Here is a 23069-nt window from a genome sequence, read left to right on the forward strand (position 1 = left end):
GGCACGAATATTGCAATTATTGGGTTTCTTAATTTTTTTTCGCTTAATACTTTACGGCTCATACGGCAAGTTCTGAATTGTAGCTGGTGAGATATTTTTTTTTTATCAGGATGCCCACAGCGCCTAGGTGGCAATACAGAGGAGATATATAGTCAGCAATAATAACGAACAAAATGAGGTGAAGTTGCCTACTAAGCAGAAAAAAAACAATACAATCGATGAACATTCATGTGGTAACCAGTAAACCATAAACTGCATATTATTAAACACGTTGGCCAAAGTAATAACGGGTGAAATAATGGAAGAAGGAATAGACAAAAAAAGCCTACAAAAAATTTGTCCAGCTATAGTCAAGACTGTTATGGGGAAAAAATTATGCAAAGTTAGAAAGATGACAAAAAATATTGTGAAGATTTCCACGCACAGTGGGAAGGGATGTTATACGAACCATTTGGCAGGTACCTGGCATCTGGTACCTGGCACCACGTACCGCAAAGCGATACCAGGTGTACCAACGTGTTCGTGTAAAATGAGTCCTTGTGCGTCTCGGTCGCGAGGGTATACGTGTTTTTGACGACAACGGTATTCTGACAACCATGGTGAAGACAACTGTACGGCAGCAACAGCATGCCTTCTACGCCGGTCGTTTGACGCGGGCTTGCGACAGGGCACTCGTTATTTAGTTCCTACGTAGGTGGTGGACGAATGTAAGCCAGACGAACATAGATTGTGACGTCATGAGCGACTACGTGCTATGCAGTCGTACGTACCTCATGACTACGTTATATGATGTACGCGTAAATCGACTTTGGTATTCATACTACGGCAAATAAATGTTAGGCACGATAAACTTGGGCGATCGTGAATTCGGTACAACGTCGCACAATTTCTACGCAGCGTGCTGTGAGGAAAGTACTGATCAAAAGGAAACCGGTTCTGGGGATGGTCCACTTGTAATGTGGTGCCTCAAAGCACGGGCTGCAACATGGAATACTGCTAAGTGGCACAGGGCGCAGGCGCCGAGCGTTTCAAAGGGCTGGCTATTTTTGGAACGAGAGAAATTCGCGTACGGTTGTGGCCTATGGGTTGACGAAGTCTATCCTCTTGCCTACCTTTTAGATAACCGTTGGAAGTCGAAATTTTGTTGTAAAGTATTTTTTTGTGCTTGTGGACAATGTTGTGGCTGTTTTGGTCGCTGTGCGTGTAACTTATGCAGATATGTTATAGATTTGTAATAAATTCCATGAAAGTGAAAAAGACGAGCGATTATGGCTTAACAGTTGCAGCGCTGGGCTACTGTGCTGGACGGCAAAGCTTCGATTCCGCCGTCGGTAACACACTACTTTCTTCGTGCTAAAGCGAGGGTAGACACAGCAACCTGCCTGCAGTAATGCGTCCAGAATGAAGCCAAGAATGCTTCGCTTCAGAAGATATCAGTTGAGGCAATATAAACAACGTCTTGCGACAAACGATACCAATGACGGATTGTTTGCGCAAAGAACGATATCCGAAAAATATCTGATGCACATCTGGACTCTTCGGCCTTTTGCGTGTTTGATCTGGGTATAATGTAGCGAAAATGGGACTGGAGCAATTATTTCTGGCAAATAATAATTTCTGCCAGAATAATATATGCCGAAGCTTTTGTCTGAGTCTGGGAAGTATTTATGTCAATACTTTCATTAGCGCTAGACATTCTGAAGTTCCTAAAATAGTTAAATATTCCTGAGTCTTATAGCCTGACCCGAACTCGTTTTAAGTAAGTTATTTACCTCTGTTTTCAGCCACGCATCCCAAAGCAGCAGATACACTAAAGTACAGATATCAAATTTGTTTTAAACAGCAACTTTCACGTATTCACAGGAAACATTTTTGCATTTCTGCATAAAAAATCCAGGGTGAGAGAAGCCTTGTTCATAATGCCTTCAATGGTATGGCGCCAAGAAAGCTTAGAAGAGAAATACACGCCGGGATATTTGCATTCCATCACAGACTACGAGTGTGCTCCTTAATGCTATATGTATATTCGTGAGGCCATTTCTTTCTTGTAACATGCATATATACTGTTTCAGTCAAGCTAATGATTCCTCCACAGCTATCATGCCAATGAGAAAAGTTATTCATGTTGTGTAACAGAGAAGCGCAATCAGAATAATTAAAGCTATATAATATGCAGTCGCCTGGGAATAGGTGCATGTGTGATGTTATCCCGTCACACGGGTCATTCATGAAAGAAAAAGAGCGGACCCAAGACCAAACCTCGGGGAACAACCAACCTTACCTACATTTTTTTTTTGATGCAACTACAGTTACCACGGCCCTTTGTAGTTTCAGTCTCAAGTAATCGCGTACCAATTCGACGGCGTGACTGTTTATATCATGCTGCATCAGTTGCATAGCGCCACTCTTAGGCACCCGTTTCTGCCTTGAGCATCGGCCTCGGCGTAGGCGTAACCAGCAGAACAAACGAGCCCATCGAAGGAGGAAAAAGAGAGCGAACGCGGGATACAGTTGGGGATGAAAGACAGCGATAGCGAAGAGAGCGCGAGGAAGTGAGTGGAGGAGGAGGGCGCAGCGGAAGCATGAGGAGGAAAGTGGGGGGGGGAGCATGGCGAAAGGGCGAGAGAGCGAACGCGGAGTGTCACGTGAGACGTGCTGCACGGCGGTGATCCGCTAAGAGATGGCGTCATAGTAGCGTGCGCCGTTGCCCGGTTGCCGATAATGTCATTACCAAAGGACTCGGCGAGCACGTCCCGTGATACCATCTATGTAAACACGGCTGGCGTGGGCTTCGGACCCACTGCGCATGTGCTACTTCGCCTGTGCCGCCGCCGCTAGAGAATGCTCTAATAATACGTAAAGCATGCGCAACAAGATTAAAAGCTTTTTTTTTTTTAAATTGACTACTATGCAGCCACTTGAAAAACGTTTATCCCGAGCACTTCTCAAGCCCTGCACAAATTCATTTGGCTGTGCTACGGAAGACGAGCCACAGCTGAAACCACGCTGCTATGAACACAGCAATGAAAGATTGTCTAAATGATTAATGATACTACTACTTAAAATAAGGTGTTAAAAATACTGCAAGCAATACTGGTGAGGGATATGGAACAGTAATTCACTACAGATTCTCGAAGTTTATACTTGTGGACAGGCACCATATATGTGTGCCCTTTTCCAATCATCTGGCATCTCTGAAGGCATGTCTGCTTGGAACAAATGTTGAAGATGCCACCATTTTTGACATGCGCCCTCAAACTTGCAGTTAGAACTGTGCTATCTGCCGCAGGCGATTCTCAAAAATTCTTGGGAGTCTTCCCACGAACATGCCAAACCTGACATCGCGCGCATAACTGACGACATAGTTAGCCAGAGCAGAGTCACGTACTAGGAATAGGAAACAACACATGTTATACAGAAGATAAAGTAGAACTAAGAGCAGATAAAAATGAGAAATTGGCCAAAGCCCTGTTTATAGCCATTAAAAAAGAGAAGGAAGGGGTAATATAATGAATGTATTAGAAAACAATTCCAGCTTTTGACAAAAAGACCAACGCAAGTCGCTGAGGATAATTATAGGAGTATTTATCCCTGGGTTCAACTTCAGTTGATGTAGCTTGCAGTCTCTATCAGTCTCCATATCATTCCTCGAAGCTTTTCAATTTTTACCCATATCGTCAGAGCAGAACCTACTTCTAACACTGGGCAGATTTGCCTTTATCCATGTGTATGTCTGCCCGCTCACCCCATAATCCCATGAGGACTCATACGGCTATGCCTTGTTTACGCTTAAGCTTGGAACCTTTCGCATCTCCGGCGGTGCCACCTGTGCCAGCTGCCCGTGTACATAGGCGTGTGGATACCATAGAGTTTGCTGCAGGAAGAGAAATTGCCCACCGAGTCAAGCTGACAGCGAGGACACTGCGCTGTACTCCTACTCAAGCGATGACGCCTCAGATGACGAAGGCTTCGAAAGAGTGGTACACCGGAAGGCCAAGAGAAGAAACATCAGCGGACGGTCTTCGTCAAGTAAGTCTACCGTCATTCCACAGCGCAGGCCATCGGCGCACACAATTCTTTTTGTGCCGGACGCACCCGCCGACAACCTCAACCGCCTTAATCGACAAGCGATTTCCGTTTCTCTGGAGGCTCTTGTCCCAGGAGAAATCAAAGATATCAGAATTAATACTCGAAAGAACATCCTGGCTATTGACGTCCACAACCGAAGCGCAATCAATGCTTTGATGGTAGTCAAGCTCCTGGGCAACATTAATGTCCACTACCTCATTCCGCAAGACAACGAAACAACGGCCGGTGTTGTTTATGACATTGACACATCCATTAACGACAGCGACCTGCCAATTTTAATCAAACCTGCGACAGATGGTGTTGCCTTACTACAAGCTCGGCGCCTTGGCAAGTCGACCTGTGTAAGGCTCGTGTTTAAAGGTGACTGCCTACCATCACATGTAAAGGTCGGCCACTTTCGTCATGTGGTACGACCTTTCGTACCAAAACCACTTCAGTGCAGAAGGTGTCAAAGAATTGGACATGTGAGTGCTGTCTGCCGAAATACAACGATATGCCCACGATGTTCCGAACATCACGACACCGACACTTGCCGTGCAACAGAGCTCAAGTGCCCAAATTGTCAAGGATCGCACGCTGCGTCCTCAAAAGACTGTCCACGCCTAAAGAAAGAGCAGAAAATCTTGAGAAAAATGGCCAGAGACGGATCGTCACACAGAGATGCTTCTGAAGCGATAAGGCGACATCGCTCCCGGAAACGAAAGTCCATGAAACCCTCTTCCGGTTCAAGGGAAATGTCTCGTCCGGCAACGCCACCTGCTGTTCCATCTGTCTCGAGTAAGAGCACGAATGTCAACGAAAGAAGTGGCCATGCTTCATCAAGTGATGCGTGGCCGGCACTGCCGAGAACATGCCACGCGCCAGAGCCACAGCAAATGACTCGCCATTTACAGTCAAATGTGACTACAGTTGACCAAATGCAAGACAAGGACTCACAAGTGATTGCCATGCTCAAATCGCTCACGAATGTCATGCGTCTGCTACTGACGAACATGGACACTCCAGCTGCTCGTAGCGCACTGCAAGTATTGGACGCGCTGACTCCAGTACTTGAAAGCATCGCATAGCACCATGGCCCGCCCCTCGCTGCCCTTCCACAAGGAAGTCAAGAAAGCATCTTTACTGCAGTGGAATGCCCGTGGTCTCAAATCAAGAATTTCAGATTTTCGACATTTTGTCTTCGAAAACCGTTTTCCCATCCTTGTAATTTGCGAACCGAACGTGCAGAATGTTATACGTATTTCTGGCTATGAGGCATTCATGTCCTCTACCTGTGGTGATGTAAGCAAGGTAATTGTATATATTAGAAGTGATCTGACTTACGTGTTGCACCCAGTTCCGCCTCACGACGACAACCAGTACGTTTGTTTAATCGTGAAATCGAATAAGCTTACGTTCACACTCGTTGCTGTGTACATTGCTTCTTCAAGTGGCTTCGACTCTAAACGACTACACGACGTGCTATCAGCGACACCCGGCCCTACAATTCTCACAGGAGATTTTAATGCTCACCATCCGCTTTGGGGGAGCCTGAAGATGGACTCCAGGGGAAGGCGAATAGCATCCTTTGCCACACAGCACGACCTTTACTGCCTCAACGATGGTAGCCCGACATATTTACGCGGGCCTACCTACAGCAGCTGCCTAGACTTGACCCTGGTTTCTCGGCTTCTTGAAAGAAACGTGCAATGGTTTACAGACATTGAAACACATGGAAGCGACCATATTCCGACGTACCTGAAGATCAAGGGACTATCGAAATGCTCCTCCATGACGCTCCGGCGAATTGACTGGTCGGCGTTTCGGTCGCACATGGAGGGAGTATGTCAGCAAGGGAACCCTTCAAGTCCGGAACACGAAATTCAAAAAGCCATGCAAGAGGCTACGCGTAGTTTCCAGCCTTTCCCGAAATATGCAGAATTTGAAGCAGAACTGCAGCGACTACGAGCAATTCGCCGGCGGGCTGAACGAAGATACAGGAGAACTAAATCCATCCATGATCTCCGAGAGGCAAGGCGGATGCAAAAGAAGATTCAACGTCGCATCGATGCACTACAATCTCAAAGATGGAAACGTTTATGTGAGTCCTTGGATCCACGTCAGCGATTATCTCAAATATGGAGAACCGTGCGTGGGCTTCGCGTATCACCACAACAGCGTGTCCCTTTCAAAGCCCTCGCTTTGCACCAAGGTCGCAGCGAAATTGACATTGCTGAAGAATTTTGCTCAAGACTTTCCAGCTTGCAGTTCCAACGCGCAATTACACCATGTGCTACTCCTGTGCCACGGGATTCCGGCATGGATGTAATTTTTTCGCTGGAGGAGCTTGAAGCGGCACTGGCGACTTGCAGGTGCTCTTCGTCACCTGGCCCGGACGGGGTTACCTATGCGGCGCTCGCCAATCTTGGGCAGACAGCGCGACTCATGCTACTAAACCATTACAACGAGTCTTGGCGCAACGGTTTGGTTCCACGTGACTGGAAATGCAGCCGCTTGGTTCCACTTCTCAAACCTGGCAAATCACCGTTAAACTTGTCATCGTACCGCCCCATCGCTCTGGCCAGCTGCATAGGGAAAATAATGGAACGAATGATTTTGACTCGCCTGGAATGGTACCTGGAAAGTTACAACGTGTACCCAGATGCTATGGCTGGCTTCCGGCGTGGGCGCTCATCCATAGATAATGTCATCGATTTGGTTACATTTGTTCAGCATCAAAAACGCCGGAAACGACTCACTGCTGCATTATTCCTAGACATAAAAGGCGCCTATGATAATATAGCACATTATGCCATTATAGATGCTCTTACTGAAGCCGGAATCGGTGGCCGCACTTTTCAGTGGCTGTGCAGTTATCTGACCGACAGGCATTTCTTCGTGATGACCGAGGATGGCGCCACGACTCCACACCAAACGTGCCGTGGAGTACCACAAGGCGGGGTGTTAAGCCCGACGCTTTTCAACCTAGTGCTCGTTGGCCTAGTCCGATCCTTGCCCAACACAGTTCAGGTATCAATATATGCCGACGATATCTGCATTTGGGCGTCTGCCGTAACACGGCTGCAGGTACGAGCACGGCTGCAAAAGGCAGCTACGATAACATCTCTGTATTTGCGAAAACAGAACTTAGAGCTGTCTTCAGAGAAATGCTGCCTTGTTACATTCACTCGGAAGGAAATGAAGCGTTACAGTGTAAAGGTCAATGGGCAAGCAGTAGCAAATGCACGAAAACACCGCTTTTTAGGGGTAATTATTGACCGAGACCTATCATGGAGCCCGCATGTTTCATACCTGAAGAAGAGATTATTGACAATAATACATCTCCTCAAATTTCTCGGCGGAAAGTCATGGGGCACTTCGGTGCGGTCGATGCTGCAGCTGTATAACGCCTTGTTCCTCGGCTTCGCAAGATACAGCCTCCCTGTGATTGGCAACACCTGCAAAACAAACCTGCGTGTACTCCAGGGACTACAAGCTCAGGCCCTAAGGACGTGTCTCGGTCTTCCGAGGTGTGCGTCTACAGCGGCAACGATCGTCATAGCTCGAGATCACCCAATATCAACGTCCTTGGCAACCGACGCTCTCAGGGCGCATATTCGGCACCTTGCCTGATTACCTTCTCACCATCTTGCCGCTCTACCCACAGAAAGGCCACACACAACTTTCAGTCGTTTAATTGATGCCAATCGCCGCTCATTGCCATCGAACTACATGCCTGCAGCAAGACCATCCTTACCTTTATGGTGCCTGCACAGACCTGACATACGCCTCACCATCCCAGGAATCATGAAGAAAGCCAACATGTCCTTCGTTTGCCCTTAAGCAGGCCACGTTAGAACATTTACATGAGGTGCACAGTGGCCGCGTACACGTTTATATTGACGGTTCAGTTACATCTGCAAGCGCAGCTGCCGCTGTGCTGATACCAAGAAGATCCGTCAAGATACAGCTAAAGACGTCACATGTATCATCAACGACAGCTGCTGAACTCGTAGCCCTGCGTGCGGCTCTTCATTTTATTAAGGAGGAACCATCCCAGGCATGGTCAATCTTCTATGATTCCAAGGCAGCCCTACAGAGTGTACTCTCAGCACTGCGCCATGGATCACATGAGCAGCTCGCCGCAGAGATCAGAGAAGTCCACCATCGACTAGTTGACGAAGGACACGATATAATATATCAGTGGTTGCCTAGTCACTGTGGCATACATGGCAATGATCGAGCAGACGCAGCTGCCCGATCTGCCCATGACGGCGTCAACTGCGTTGCCATTCCTCTTTCGAGAGCCGACGCAGCGAAAAAACTTGCCACACTTGCGCGTGAACTGACATTAGCCCAGTGGAATTCATCCGATTTCACAAGTGCACGCCTCCATACTCTGGACCCTAATTTACGGCTCCATATTCCGTCCGAGCTTCCACGACGTGACTGCAACCTTCTTATCCGTCTATGGCTTGGAGTAGCATTTTCAAATGCCTACTCTTTCCTTATCGGAATGGCCAACAGCCCACTGTGTGACTTCTGCGGGTGCAACGAAACAATCGAGCATCTTCTTTGTCAGAGCTGTCGTTTTAACCTACAAAGAACTGTCCTCTCAGCCACCTTAGACACACTGGACAAGCGCCCAATGACAGAAGACAAGATCCTTGGAACCTGGCCTACGCGAACATCAGCGCGATCCGCTATGAAGGCGCTGCTGCAATACTTGAAAGACACGGGACTTTCTGACAAATTGTGACAGTACACTGTGTGGCGCAGGACTGTACGGTGACACTGCGTAAGACTAGGAATGCCTTTGCGGGTTGCGTGACAGTGCCCACAGAAATAGTTCGTGTGTACGTGCGTGTGTGTGCTTAGGTTTTTTTTTTCCCTTTTTTTTATCCTTCTTTCTTTCTTTCTCACCTATTGCATCCCCTTTCCCTTCCCCCAGAACAGGGTAGCCAACCGGAGATAATCTCTGGTTAACGTCCCTGTCTTTCCTTTGCCTTTCTCTCTCTCTCTCTTTGCTGCAAGGATTCAGTGCCAATTATTTTGCCTCTGAATTGTTCGATCGAATACCTCACAACGTAGACGGAGTAATGTGAGTATGCAGCCAAAGGGTGCGAATATCCACGGTGCCTCTCTCCGTCCCTTTTCCTTCATACAGTGGAAGCATTAGGAATGCTGCGTATACAGCATGTACATGATATCACGCACGCACCTGAGCCGTTGAAAATGGAGACTGCCTAAGCAGAAATCATTATGGTGCCGACGCAGTATGGACAACGTTCGAGGGGCCAGCCTTAATAAATTGTGTCACTTTGTGTCGACAGTGTAGCAAAGAAATTGGCATACATATTTCTCCACCTCATTTGCAACTGCGTGCGTCTTTCCGTCCAATACATGTTACGTGCATAAGGTATGTTGCAGCACCGTAATGGCAGATTTGCGGGAAATGTCTGCATTGTCAACTGCTACCGGCGCACCTTGGGTGCACTACGCCTGACTTGGCAGTAGTATGCACGAAAATTTAACTTTTAGCAATGATTTCACTAGTGAGGTCGAATGTATGACTGCTAATCTGTGATTGTAAAAGCGGTACGCACTATTTGGGTAATTACAAAAGCTAATTGCAAGAAAGATCTTTAGTTATCGCAATACAATACTATGTAAACCGAGGCACTCCTATATCTGATAGTCACTTTGTTTCAGGTGTACAGCTAGGGGAGTTTGAACATTAGCTTGTCACATTGTAGTGACGGTCACGAGCGCAGCGGCATAACTGTGAATGAAGAAGGTAACTCTTTATTAGCCGAACTTTTACCCCTAAGAGAAAGTGACATTCAAAGCACAACGATAGCGGTGAACACAGTCGGCGACCGTCGAAAATGTTATCTGCAGGTCAAGCACGTCGGCTTTTATGCGTGACTCGACGAAGCTTGCAGCATAATCGCTGGTGCATGCATGCCTTACAGAAAACTCTACACAATTCTGGTCGCGCATACAGTTATATTACGGAATGTTCGTTGACAACGGACAACGGATAGAACCATCGATAAGTTTTAGAAACTTGGGATACATGCAGACGCGTCCTGCGCCTAGCGATAACGTTTAACATTTGTTATCCGGTGAAAGGTGGTCACTGGGGATAGATAAACTATTACACGTGTCAATATGCGCGCAATATTACTATACTAGTCATGATATGCGAAAACGTTAACTGAAGAAGCTGGATATTCACTTTAATACACGTATTATTGCAAGGAAAATAAGGCGAAAGTGATGCAATCATGACGTGAAAATAATGTTATTGAATGTCAAAATTATGCGCTGATTGCTTATTTTATATTTAGCATTTAATATACATTGCCGGAGACTGAACTGTAAGTAAGCCGCATTAGTACCCTTACACAGTCATACAGACATTATTAACCTCCGTTAAATTCGTGCAGAGAGAGCCTAAAGTAACAACTGCCCTCAGACTTAACCCGAACCGTCCAGACATATCTTAATTATACGAAACGCATGCTGTAACAGCAAACAAAGCTTCGCAAAAAAGGTGCAACAAGGCAGGAGCTTTAAGGAACCTCAACCAGAAATCCCAAGCCGCATCTACAGAAGAAATGAAAACACGCTTTTATGAACGCTTGTTTAGTATGATGTTAAGTATGAAGTTAAGTAAGATGTTAAGTTAAGTAGTATGCTAAGTATGATAACGGGTATGCATGTTACTTGACAACACTATATTAAAGTGCTCATTACAAGAACGTTTCATTTTCTTCCGTAATAAATGAGCGCAAGCCACAGCAACTGCTAACCTTACTTCCGTTTTCTTAACCTTTTTTGGAAATGTCCTTACTTTTGTTACGTTTTTCACGTAGGACTGAAAGAAACTAAATAATCGTTTTGCATCTCCTCGAAATATTAGAGCTATACGAGTATTCCGCTTTTCAGGACCATGCTCGAGAAAATTATCTTCTCAGTGTAGGGAATATTTCTCCTAACGCGTGAGGAACGCAGTGTCGTTCATATGCGAAGCGGTCGTCCCCTAGTATCCCCAGCGTCTCGGTCGTTCTGCCCCGCTGGAGCGAACTGCCGGTGTCCAGGGATAGTCGAGCGAGTACCTGGGGAGTTTCTTGGCGCATCGAGTCCACGTCCGCCTTGGGGACTTTTCCTCCCTTACCACCGTGCGCCCTCGAAGCCGGCTGGGGATGGACAAGTCGACGCGGCATGGAGTCGCGTCAGCAACGCCTCCCCCAGATGCTCTTCCGCGGACCACGAGGAGAGCCGAACGCTCCGCGTCGTCAGGATCTTCTCGGTGGATACGTACACCACTGGCAGTGATCGGCGCCACCGGCAAGCTCACGTGTGACCAGGATTACTACGACAGCTGTCCAGTGGCAGTTAATATCAAGAAATACACCAGGAATAATTGCAAAAATATGCGTGTGTGTTGTATTAGGGCAGTGAGCTGTCCCTGGGTGCTATGTGAAAGGCTTGATCGCCGAAGTTGTGTGTGGTGGGCTTATTGTGGCGCGTCGTGCTTGTGCGTGCGGTGAAAGTGGATAACCTGGATACATGTCTCGCCGAAGAAAGGAAGTAACACAAAAGGTGTGTATTTCTTTCTCTTTCATGTCAGCCGAATTTGTTGTTTTTTCGGCAGCAAATATCGACCTCGATCGCCTTGCACCGGCCTGAAAGTCCCTTGTCACAACATGTAGCCAGAACCTTGACAATTATTATGTATCGTTTCTGGCTGCATCTTCTTTCTTGTGGTTTGGAGCATGTCTTCGACGTGTCGTGTGCAGTGTGTAGGCGAAATTCGACAATTGTGTCCATGCAACTTGATTTAAAATAAATACCTGTGATTTAATTTTAGCCTTTTAACTCGCGGCAGCAAAGATTACTCCCCCATTGGTTCCTCGCTCTTCAGTTCGAGGTTAAATTTTTGCCACCGCTATCCTCATGCCACCCTGTCATCATTTAACGGTAGTTATGAAAAGTTGGTAGAGAGGGGAGCTAAATGCCAGCTTATGCTAATTAGCATAACTTTCGATGCATCGGTCCCTTTTCGCGCACGGCAGTTAAGTTGTGTTCCCACTCAAACTCACCTTTAAGCAAATTTTCTCTACATACTAGAAAAGGTTCGTATAGCTCTTTAAATTTTAACTCAATGAACAAATATACAGGGTGTACGAACTATCGTGCACCAAGATATAAATATATGCAAATGCCACGTAGTTGGACAGAACCAAGGTAATGTTTGCCGTCGCCTGGAAATGCTCAGATTACTTTTTTGCATTCCGACAAATTACACAATTAGTAATTCATAATTATTCAACTTTTCTAATATTTTAATTGGACTCGGAGTGTCAATGAGAAAATTGAGGAGCCACTAGAAAGTTCCTGATACAGCTTTCTGTTGCTCAGTACGTAATACATAAAAGTGTTTTTTTTTTCCGAGTGTGAAAAAAGCCTGCGAATACAAGCAAAGTGCTTCGGCCGTGACACTTATTGGCAATTTTCATCTAATTATAATACTTGAGAAGTTGAATAATTATATAACGCTAATTATCTAATTAGGAGGAATGAAACAATAGTTCTCAAAGTGACGGCAAGCAACATTGCCTTGGTTCTGTCCAGCTGTGTGGAATTTGCATATTCCTAAATCATGGTGCATGATAGCTGAGGCACCCTATGAGCGAGGTAGATGTGATTATATGATAATAGTGCTCTGTATTCTCCATGCGTCACGAGGAAGCTCGCTTTTTCGATATTTGGCCAGTGTTCTTCACGCAGTTTCTCAGGTTTCGTTGAAAACAAATACGAACGACAAAAACCAACTGTTGTGAGTGTGGGTCTTCTGGAAACAGGCACCTTGCAGGTGGTGTCAGAACTGCAGCCCGAAGACTGCCGATGAATGCGGCCTGCACTATTCTTATTTCCTCATTATTTTACACACGTTATTCGATTAATTAACTGCCTGAAAATTAAATAAATTGTTTGTGCATTAACTACTGGGCAGCGGTACGATAATTCGCTGCAAAGTGTTCCGTATACTGCTGCTTCAAAAATTACTTGCATTTCCGAAAAAAAGAATTTTATAAAGTGTTTGTTTTGAAATGTAGCCCAGGAACTTCGTGTTCATAGCGTCTACTAAAATTTCAACACAAATGCATGTGGCCCAGCTGCTGCAAGGAATTCTGCCGATTTGTTCAAAATTCTTCGCAATCAGGTTTCCACGGATAGCATGCACTGATCCACTTTGAGCAAGCTATATTGTGTTTGGGGATCTAGCCTGATCATAATTCATAAAATCAGTAAATGAATTGTTCCGTTAGTCCTTCAAATGGCTTTTCGTCTTCAGCTCTATGGTATTACACTCTAAGCAGGGTCAATAATAATAATAATAATAATAATAATAATAATAATAATAATAATAATAATCCACGCGCATTTTCCTTCTGAAATTACTGACTTTTCATTGTTCGGGTTGACTCGTCGTTATTACCAGGCTGCCTTCGTTTCGCTTTTTAAGCACCATATTTATTTCTTGCAGCGTATAGACACAGTCTGACTTCTAGAGTCACGAATAACTCAACAAAGTTGAAGTTCACTCATTATTTCTGGCAAATTTTATTGAAATCGTAATATCTTGTGCCACCGCAGGCACCGTTTTGTCCGCACTTGAACTTATCGCTACCGATGAACTGAACGTCGTTAAGCGTCTGCTTTTCTACTGCCATAACACAAGGATTCCGAATTGCTGCGTATTGTAACACAATATCTTCTCAGAAGTACCGAAACTTGAGCGAGTTGGTATGCATTCATTATTAACAAAGTTCCAACCAGCGCAAAAAGTCGCCAAAGAGAAAACATGGAACGCCTTGTCCGCTCTGGTTTCTTAGCCCTCTCTTTGCGTCTTTTCGCGCTTCTTCCAGCTTCCTTAAATATGAATATATTCTTGAATGCGGCGCAACATAAGCGATCCTGCTCTTTGACGTTGTGAGAAAAACTGCTATAAGTGAGTGCGAATGCAATTTATGTTAGAACATTCATCATAAATCAATGATACTTTTATTTATGTAAGAACTATTTGGAGAAATTATAGTGTGTTGGTACGCTTTTATACACTTTAGATAATTAATAGCTAATATTTTTGTTGGTCCCTATATATGTTTTGCATTCCCTACTTGACATTGATTCTATGAGAGCCACGGCATCCGATAGAGCACTATGGATAGTGATAGTAATGCCCTATACTTTATGTTATCTCGTAAATCAAGTTTATATGTGTGTTTAGAGGATGTCATGGCCAAATTTACTGTGGCCTGTAAGTACATGATTTCCTGACAGACATCTGCTACACACTCGATTTGCTTAACTTTGTTCAAATGTCTGTGATTAGGCGATGGAGAAGTGTACGTACGTCAGAAGCAAATACAGTTGAGGAGATTTCAAAAAGTGATATTCAATGATTCCAGGGTCTCCAATTTATTTTAGGCGTAGCGAAATAGTTTCAGTTGAGAAAGGTCAATAGTGCAACAGTTAGGTATTCTGAACCAGTGTGGCAAATTTATTTCTTTGAGATTTTCGCAAATATAGTATACGCGTCTGTTTATGACATGTCTGAAAGCAGGTTGCACAAGAAGTGATTCAATGAGTACTAAAACTGCGCATAAACTTTAGTAAGTTGTTCCCAAATTTAGGCTCATGATTAAGATTCTGGCTGAAACCGCAGTTGAGGGTTGGTTTGAAGAAGGCGATTCTGCTGTATTCCCATATGAAAATTTTAGAGAGCCTATAAACAATGTATAGCTAATAATTCAAAAAGTTTCTGCAGACCCATCTTTAGACATGCCTATATATAGTGTATAAATTTATCACTTTACGTTCTTGTAGGGTATTGTCTATAGCAATACTATACACATGCCGGCATCAAGTCGATGGACAGATGTCTATTGACCATCTACTGGGAGTCAATAAGCTTCTGACTGTATATTGTATGTACTTTTTGAAAGAAAGGTCTACAAAATATTTTAGGCTATTTGTATCGACTAACGGTGTTGCATACTTCATGACTATAGTCTGCAGACTGTCTTAAGATATTGCGAGATATGATTCGTAGAAAGGCAAGGAGGTTACCCCAGAAGTAGTTCCAATTGGATAGTCTAGAAGGACTAGGGAGATAAAAAAGAGAGATGAGTCGACAGAAAGTCTACAGACTCATTGCCTTACATATTTGCTCACTATATCCTACAGAAGCAAGGTTTGGGTACGGGCTAGTTTGTCACTTACAGCGCATACATAGACGAGGGACATAAAAGAATGACGAAGACAAACGCTGTGTCTTCGCCGTCCTGTTTTGTCCCTCGTCTATGTATGCACTGTAAGTGACGATTATTTCCTACAGACTCCCTGTAGACGTTCTTTATAGACACGTCTTTGGAGAGTCTTTATAATTACGGTCTTCCGCATTGTATCACCTATTCTCGACAAAGAGAGAGAGAAAGCAATAAAAGGAAGGACGAGGAGGTCAACCAGATAAGATGCCGTTTCTCAACCCTGCACAGGGGGCGAAAAATGGGGGAATGGGAAGTGGAAAGGAGGAACTGAACACTGCGCACAAGCGGGAAAATGTACTGGTCTATTGTAACTGCTCACACAGGCCAGTGCGCTTCACTAACTGTACTAGCGTACGAATATGTTTTTCGGCCTGCAATGCATGTGGCCACACGGTCTGGGCAATCTTGACTCGGAAAATTGTCTCAAATCGAGCCAACTGAATGTTGACTGGAGGAGAGGCCTTCAACGTCGCAGCGAGGATAGATACACAGCAGGTGCTCTATCGTTTCCTCCAATCAACAGCAGTCACACATCGAGCAATTGGCCATTCCAATGTAGTAGGAGTAAGCGTTCGTGAACGCTTATTCCTACCACGGCAGGAAAGGTTACATAGCTATTCTCGTAGTACTGAGGGGTTCAGCTTACGGAGTGGGCAATTGGAGACACTCGGATAACTCCAAAAAATGCGTGCCTTCATGCGGTCAAGCAAAGTTCCCAGGCAGCCCCCATCCTCGCCTCAAGTATTTGAATCGTCGTGGTGTCTTCGCAGGCAAGCCGGGAAGCCTTGTCAGCAAAGTCACTGCCGACGGTGCTACAATTCGCCTGTAGCAACTGAAAGGCGATGTTGTGCCCTACTTACACATTATGACGGGGCATTCCCTTAATCTCGGATACTATGTAGTTGTACGCTCTGTGACGTAAAGCAGCTTCCAAGGCTGCGGAGAGCTACGTTATAATCGCAAAACGTGACCCGTTCCAGTGCCGGTTCAGTTAAAAGCGCCACGGAGGGCTGTAAGTTCTACAGCCATAGATGCTGTCTTGTGTGACACCTTGAATTTAACAGTGATCTTGATTTGCTTTACTTCCCGCAAAGGAGCGAGATCACTCGGGAACCACGAAAGCGGCTGCTGATCTGGTAGGTGGGGTGAAACTATCATTATGGATATGTATAAAGCCTCGGTATGTCTGGCGCAGTAATAACAGCGTCAGGTACTTCAAAGCGAGGAACGAATTGCAGGCCTTCATTGTAACTGCGGGAACAGCTAGGTTCCCTCGAGGCTACTGTAATCACCACAGGGAAAATGAAAGTTTCACTGCAGCTGTAGAAGTCGACGCTGTAAGCACTTGGTGACCACTAATCACTCGTGAAAAGATCGCTTGAGGTCGCTCTATTGACAGGGAAGCAAAGCAACGGTCTAAAATCCGTCTCAGATGGCGAATGACCATTGTGAAGGAGGTGTGACAAAAAAAGCACGCTAGCTACGTTGGTATAGCGTCAAAAAAAGCAAATGACGTACATGGAAACACGTTTTTTACTGTCCAACGTTTCGGCTAGCGGGGCAGCCTTCGTAAGTAGGGCTGCCCCGACATACCCGTTTGATACTCGTTTGTGATCAGCTTCTCGTGAAAATAGCTTTCATTTCATTACTTACCGTGGATTGTAGAAGCCTTATTTTTCTCGTTGGTACACTGTGGCTAAAGTCATGCTACCACAACTGTGAAGTATGTGTAAAGGATTGTTGGTAGTATCTATTCAGGTTACGTGAAGAGGTCAATGAATTACCTGTTCTATACGCGACAGTTACTCTATCTACCACCCCGTCACTCCTTCCCATTCCTAGCTACGGTAATGATATAACTGCCTCCTCATACTACATGTAGGTCTTTAAAAAAGGCGGTATAGCGCACTCCATAGTAAATCATTTCGATGACCTATAACTTCCGCGAAATCCTTGGTGTCTCCGCTTTGATTTGTTCTAACCGAAATCTGCCCAGGTTAAGGACTTTTGTTCTAAGGCATGTGTAAACATCTATAGACACTCTATAAACGCCAAGTACACTTGAAGTCATATGACGTTTGCAGCGTCAGTTGTTAGTTTATCCACGCTATGCGGGAACCAGCATCCGTGTGAACTCAACTTTTGGGGACGTTCACGCTAGGTTTCACCAGGGGTTATTCTGAAAATCACGCACAATACTTCAAATACCAGAGAGGTATACCATGATGACACTTTAGAAATGACTAGTGTAGGTCCTCAAACAGTCTGGTTAAATCCTAATGACCGCAATTCATCGACAGAGAGGAAGACTCCACGACTGAAAGTGCGCGGTGGTGTACCACAAATAAAGACTGTGAATTAACTGAAAAAAAAGTGGACAACGCAATGACCATTGCCTACATAGAATTTTAAGGCTGGGACTTGATTTAAAAAAGTAAGCAACCCTTAGGCTTTTCTCAACATACAGCTGATACACTGTGAATCAGCTAAAGTAAATGTAAAACTCATAGATATCTGTCTAACATCTCCCTGACTGTAAATTAAAAACATTTTGTGTTTTATTTCGAGAGCAGTGCTTTATATTTTATGAGAGCATAGAACGACAGAAAGCTGAGCTAGTTGGTAAGGATTCATTATGCAAAAAGAGGTGAGGCGTGCAGACAGGACACAAGAGTAGAGAAGTGGCCAACACGAACGCCGTTTGTGTTGTGCGGCGTTCGTGCTGTCCACTTCTCTGCTCATGTGTCCTGTCTGCGCGCCTCACCTCTTTTTTGCATTATGAGAGCACGTTTCAGCGGAACCAGTGTTTCAACACCGCTCTCCCTGCTTTTCCTCAATGTCGTGGCGTGTTGAAAATGCCATCGTCGGCCTCAGTGATCTGCTCTTTTGAGAACTAGAGGCTCTCGACGAGGGTGAGATCACCGAGGTTTTCGACAATCTCCATAAGAAAACCAACTAATTGATAGCAAAACAACCAACCAGTTGATCAGTGGCACCCAGTCGGGAGCGCAAACCACACGCAAACCATTTGAAACATAAGTCGATTGAATACAAACTACATTACCAGCGCATTTCTGTGACATGCTACCTCTCCTTGCAAAAACGCGGCGTGTACATGTACAACAGAAAGAAACAGCCTCTTTCTGAAACACGTGCGACATTCTGTCACTACACTGGGCATCATTGTGTATGCCGTAGTGCGCTTTAGTTATTTGCACCTTCATAAGCGTATTATTTCATATGTATTTTGTCAGCCTGTCCGTTTGTTTCGCGAAGTGCAGTCTGCTCTCACCTTTTGTGTCGGGATACACGGATTATCTCATTAGTGTGTATTTTGCACCAGTGCACCTGTATATCGGGCAACAATCTGAACCTCACAAGCCTGATCAGCACTCACGGTGTGTACATGGCGTATATTCCGCCTCCTTCCTTCATATCTCAGGGCATATTGAGAACTGGGCTATTCTTAGCTTTCACCATCCTCGAATTCCTAAGGTTACGATGTTTCTTCTCACAATATTATTTCTGCTGATTAGTACTGCACTAAAAGGAGTCTCACCTAGTGCTGGAAGTGGTGCCAACGCAGTCCTAATGTTGCTCCAACGTGGCCTTATGTAAGATCGGAGTGGTCCAACGTTGCTGCTACATTGGCCGAACTTTGCATGCAGCCAAGGACAGCTGCGAACGTTTTAAAGCGGCAGACGCTTTCTTTTGTGCGTTTGGGAAAATGGCCATGTGTCGTGCACCGGTTGCACGTTCAGTAAACCCAGCTGGTCGAATTAGTACAACGTTACCCGCTATAAGGCGTGCCTCACAATCATATCAGAGTTTTGGCGCGTGAAACCCATGAATACTCTTTGTTTTATTATTGCGTGAGGGCACGGCCTTTAGTTCATTTAAACATGGAAAGGGATCTTCTTGAAGTTCTATGGAACTCATGGGCACTTTTTATTTTATTTAATTTTAGTTGCTCGTGGAGAATGTGCGTACGTGCCTATAACGCATCGTCCTCATCAGCCTATATAGGCACAGGAAACGCGGTTTCATTAATATGCATAATTTGAGGATGCCAGTAACTTCTCCTAACTTACGCACAGTATCAACGTTCAGTAAATTGTGAATGTTTGCAACAGCTTACGCTTTATCACCCGTACAATACTGGGCCTTTCGAGTGAGCGTGTGCTTTCATTAGCCTGCATAAGAAGTGCATCATGCCCCGTATTCGCACGTAGTTCTCTTACGGTCCAGCACACGATAACGCAGACGATATCTTAGAAACTGCCCTAACACTACCGTAGAAGGTGCCCTAACAGCATAGAAGAAAGAAAAACTCGAAACTGCAAATGGGAATTGGGGATTCGTCGTAATTTTGTTCAGACTGTATAATTTAGGTAATTTCATCGTATGTTTGTATCATCCGGTATTCAAGTCCATCTTTATTTCATCTGCTGATGAAAAGGTTCAAACGAGGATAAAAAAAAAAACTTCTCAATATGGCAGAGTTTATCACCAACTCTAGCACGACCGCTTTTTGAACGCTGACTGCTCTTGAAGATGACGAAGTTCCGAGGAGCGACATAAAACGCATACAGGTTGTCGAAAAATCTCTAATCAGTTTAACTTTGCGTATAGCATGGTCTTGTCGCTGCATTCTAGGCAGGCACGCCGACCAAAGCAAGAACAAAGCCCAGCCTTGGTTTGATACGTTCCGCGCTGAGCACAATAGAAGGCATTTTGAAGAACCCGAAACTTTTTTTCCTGTTGTCTTACAACAATCAGTACGAATCAGTGACAATGTGAATGTTTATTAAAATAAAGTGAACTTCCTTAATAACGTGATAATCGTCACGCGCACTCTCGCAAGTGATTGCGCAAGCAAACTTCGGTGTCGGAACATGCACTGTGTCTCATCTGAGGTGTTAGAAAACGCGTTGTGATAGGTTATGTGGGAAATTAGACAGATTACGATTGAATTACTGTATCCGCGTTATCAGTCATGTCAAAATTGGAATAATTCATAATAGAACTTTATTTACCCAATACACGCCTGCTAGCTTGTTCCCTATAGGTGAGATAGGCGTTGGCCCAAAATAAGACAGATCGCTCTTTCGGAGTGTAGTCCGAATACCTGGTTCGAGATTTGGAATACGGAAGTACTGGCCGTTTCTGACAAGATGGATCCCGGCTTAATTGCGAGTACAGCCGGAACGGGTGGTATCGAGAGCGTGACTGACGCACCCGATGGATAGAGCCCTTGATGGCCTGAGACGGGCTACGCCACTGATCCACCATGATCGGGTTCGGAAACTAGACCAAGCAGAGGGAAATTTCCACAGCGATACTCCGGAGCGACTGCATTGACCAGCCACCGTTGGACACTCGTAATAGCCAAAAGAAGGCGATTCGGGAGAGTGTCGTCGGCCAGTGGTATTTTTTTTTTCTTTTTGGACATAGCGTCTGTTTTACCATTGCTGTCAGTTTCCGTTTGGTCATATCTACGATATTTTCAGGTCAGAAATTATTTTGTCGGAAAGATTTTGTGGCCCAATGATATATACGAAAACAAGTTTCGCTGCCCTGAAACAGTGCTGCAATTTTTACATCATGATGTACGACCTTTCTAATCCAGTAATATTTTTTTTATAATTCTGTTACTTGCCAACTTACAAGCTTTACGGCGTTTCTGAGTGTCGCAATACTTGTAAGTTTTGAATGTTTTTTACATTTGAACGCCACTGTAGTGATCCCGAATATAGCGGCTATAAAAACCTCGTCACAGGGACGATCTCGTTCTGTTTGAAGGGATGGACCAATGTTTTGCACGTATCGCATTAGGGAGTCCGAGTTGACCCGAATCTCTCCTCTAAGCTTCTCTGATGTATGTTCGGTCGTCCAAGCACAAACACACTGTATTTACAATATAACACTGCGGAAACACTAAATGAGTGTTCCCGAAACGCAAAAAAGAGTGTAATTCACATCCCATGCGTTCAAAGCCACACACCTTGCCATTGCAAGTACAGCGTGCTGCTAATTTGTGAAGCTGCGGTCTGGAAATGCTGCTTTCCTGTATGACTCATTGCCCTAACGTTACGAACACCGAATAAAAAACACTTACCCGACAAGTTTGCCACTTGTCTTTACTAGAAGAACTTTGGGTAGTTCGCATTCCCCTTGACTAATAATAGCTTCCACAGTGCCTTTTCTTTTTTCTTTCCCTTTAAGTTTTCCGCAACACACAATGATTCTACTCACTTGCCGTGGTGCGGTTTCAGTCGAGATAAAACTTTTCATGTTGGAGGACAGGAATGGAATGTCTAAACGACTTCCCACTCGGTAACTGGGAAGATAAGTCCTTCGAGGTATGTGACAAATTGCGCGAATATTTAAAACTCGAGTGGGAGACGCTTCTGAGCGCATTCTGACTTCCAAATGCTCGTGATCAATCAACGGCGCTTCGGGACGCAAGCCAGCCGCTCCGCAATCACTAACGACGCCTCATCGAAACCCAGCGTCTCGCTTTCCCCCTACCATTTTGCCTAATGCTCAAACTGCCTGGAAGAACCGCCGGATAGCTTACCTTTCCCGACAACTTGAATTCCTGCTTGATCGGGTTATCGAAGATTTCTGACTGTTTACTTAACTTATTTTGCATCGCTTGCCTGTTGCGCATGGTATGCTCCCCTTGAGACATTGTGTAGACGTCTCAATCTGCATGCAGTGACACAGGCGGTGCGGCATCTCTGGCGAAGCAGCCAATCCCACCTACGAGAATTCCGCGATGCCTTGGAGCGGTCGTTTATCTATCTGGCAAAGTGCGCTGCTCATCTATCATCCGACACTTGAGTACACTTTTCCCCCGTGGCTGAGCGGCACTATATATAGGACCACACTGGTTAGGAGAGCTTTTAGCGTAGACGACTCGGGAAAAAACAAATTATTACTGCCAATAATCAGAGCAAAGAAACGGGTGGCTTGACGGTCCTTCTCCAGGAAGCGCTGTGTAAGCTTTTATTCAATATAAAATATTACTGAAGACCTTACGAGAGATAAGTTTACGTGGTTTGTCGCCAAGCGTTATATCTATGAACTTTATCTCGTTTGCCGCGCAGGAGCTCGCATTGGCGTCACATACGAAAATTAATTTTTTTTATTTGTAGATACCTGTACTCACCACATGCGCTATTGGTCGCAAACAAACATGCATAATTTTCAGCGTTGTAGTGAAACCCGTCGCGGTAGCCCAGTGGCTATGGCGTGGCACTGCTGAGCTCAAATTCGTAGGTTTGATCTCGGCCACGGCTGCTGCAGTTCTACCAGGCAGGAATGAAGAAAAAAAAACAAGACCGACTGTGTATTTGGATCTAGGTGCGCGTTAAGAGAAAGCTTTAGCTACAGGGTGCTCCTATCTAAATACATGGGAAATGAGTAATTGTTCTTTTCGGCAAGCACTGCACCAAATTTGATAAGGTTTGTCGTATTTAAAAGAAAAAAAAAGGTAAGATGTAATGACCGTTGGTAGAAAGTGTTCGAATTAGGCCGTCATTTTTTTTTATAAAGATTGTTGATTATCGCTAGCTGACACAAGAACAGGAGTATAAAGTGTGCAACTCTGTAACTCTGCAGTAAAAAATTATATCACAAATATGTAAATTA

The 23069-nt window shown here is 44.9% G+C and overlaps 1 long non-coding RNA gene across 2 annotated transcripts in view; it reads left to right on the forward strand.

Annotated features, from left to right (window-relative positions):
- Window positions 1-11310: 11310 nt before the first annotated feature.
- The window catches only part of LOC135909157 (uncharacterized), a 279579-nt gene continuing 267820 nt past the window's right edge, over window positions 11311-23069 (forward strand). The window contains exon 1 of one of the 2 annotated variants that reach the window (XR_011513875.1): window positions 11311-11679. This is a non-coding gene — a long non-coding RNA (uncharacterized lncRNA). The remainder of the gene's footprint in view (window positions 11680-23069) is intronic. The other variant, XR_011513876.1, reaches the window with a different exon arrangement.

Source organism: Dermacentor albipictus, chromosome 4, assembly GCF_038994185.2.
Source record: "Dermacentor albipictus isolate Rhodes 1998 colony chromosome 4, USDA_Dalb.pri_finalv2, whole genome shotgun sequence".
In the NCBI taxonomy this organism is placed as follows: domain Eukaryota; kingdom Metazoa; phylum Arthropoda; class Arachnida; order Ixodida; family Ixodidae; genus Dermacentor; species Dermacentor albipictus.